The following is a 1999-nucleotide window of genomic DNA, read 5'->3' on the forward strand; positions in this document are numbered from 1 at the left end:
AAAAAAAAAAAATGGTAAGTATAAAGTGGGTGCTTTTTCTTTTTTTTTTTTGATACCTTAAAAATAATGTGTAGTCTTCTTGCATTGTTGAATCATGTTGAAAGGTCTGAAGTCAGTGTGATTCTTACCCTTTATCCACGACCTGCTCTCTCATTAAAACTTTTTCCTTCTTTTCAAATTTTTTTAAATTTTCCCTTTTTTTCTAATATTCTTAAATTTTAATATAATTGTGACTAGGTACGGGGTTTTCCTCATATCACCTTTTGGAATTCTGTGGCGTCTTTCCTCCCTAACGTTGGAAAATCCCTCTCACCTTTTTCTTCTGCTCTGTCCTCCCACCCACTTCTCTCCTCACAATCCCTGTCCTTCCTGTGCCCCGACTGCTTTGCCAGGATTCCTTCCCCTCGTTTGTCACTTTGCAGATTGTTTTCCTCGGCTGCGGCTGTCCCACTGTATTTCAGTTACCACATTTTTCTCAATCATTATTTTGATACCTGAAATTCCTACTTAGTTCTTTGTGCTCCCTGTTATTGCTTTCTATTGCTAATATCTTTCCTTAATTCTTCAAGGATGTTACTGGATTTATCTCTAATTCTTTGCCCAGAGGTTCTGACACTCCTGCTGCACACAAGCCATGCTGTGGAGGGCGCTGTTTTTCTCTCGGGCGCTGTTCTCTCCAGGCGTCTTGTTACTTTGGCCTGGGAGGGTATGTCCCCCAGAGGGGCTCAGTTCCTCTGTCTTCTGGTGTGGCCTCGGGGAGTGCTGAAGGCCACAGCCTGGTCTGAGCGGGTCCTGGCAAGCTTTGGAGAGAGGAAGAGGGAGCAGAGAGGCCTGGTCACCCTGGCTCAGCCGGTGAGCCTTCCTATTTCTTGCCCCACCACCGGGCTGCCCTGTAGCCAGGCTTCACCTTCCAGTCTCCAGGATGGAGAAGGCTGGAGGGGGTGGTCTCCGCAGTTGTAGCCCAGCCCTGGAGACGTGGACGGAGTAGGCAGGCAAGGGAATGGAAACGCAGCGGGTGTGCTCCAATTGGGATTGTCCATGGAAGGTCTATCTCCAAAGGAACTAGAGGTTAGAGTGGGATGAGTGGGATGCGGAAACCGCGAGGGTCAGTGCAGGAACCCCAGGCTGCCAGCATCCAAGCTTTGCAGCCCAAGACCCAGCGAGGCGAGGGTCCGGCACAAAGGGAGGTTGTGTGGACCCAGCCGCCTCTGGAGGGACAACGGTCTTGGGAAAGTTGTCAGAAGCAAAATGGAATCAAAATGAGAAAAAGAAAATCTGACAAACACAGCAGAAAGGAGAAGGGCAGAGAGGGTCGGGAAGAGAGAACCAAAGGTGCCCTGCAGCCTGACCAAGCTCCCGGAGCTGCGTTGGCCACAGGTTCCCCAACTCCTCCCCACAGGGTTGCCACCACCAGGAAGCACCCAAAGGATGCCAGCGGCAGAGGCCCGGCTGCCCCCACCAAGTTTCGCCAAGAAAGGGTCAGTCGTGAGAGCAGAAGGCAGGGAGATGGTTCCTGAGGGTTCCCTCCGCCTCCCCGGGCGGGGCCTCCACCCAGTCTGCAGCCCTCACCCCACATGGGGCCAAGACAGTATCCAGCCTGCCCAGAGCTCTGCAGCCCTAAGCGTTTGCCGCTGGAGTCAATATGTCGTCCTATGCATGCAGGTTCTCCAGGGTGATTTGTTTCATTTTTTTGAGACAGTGTCTTGCTCTGTCATCCAGACTGGAACGCAGTGGTGCGATCATAGCTCATTCCGGCCTCCACCTCCTGGGCTCAAGGGATCCTCCCACCTCAGCCTCCCAAGGACCTGGGACTACAGGTGCACACCACTATGCCCTGCTGATTTTTTAAATTTTTTGTGGTGACAGGGTGTTGCCATGCTGCCCAGGCTGGTCTGGAACTACTTGGCTCAAGGGATCCTCCCTCCGCAGCCTCCCAAAGTGCTGGAATTCTAGGCATGAGCCACCACACTTGGCCCAGGGTTGATTTTTGTTTTGTTTT

The sequence above is a fragment of the Colobus angolensis genome, unplaced genomic scaffold (assembly GCF_000951035.1).
Source record: "Colobus angolensis palliatus isolate OR3802 unplaced genomic scaffold, Cang.pa_1.0 Scaffold32, whole genome shotgun sequence".
NCBI classification, from domain to species: Eukaryota; Metazoa; Chordata; class Mammalia; order Primates; family Cercopithecidae; genus Colobus; species Colobus angolensis.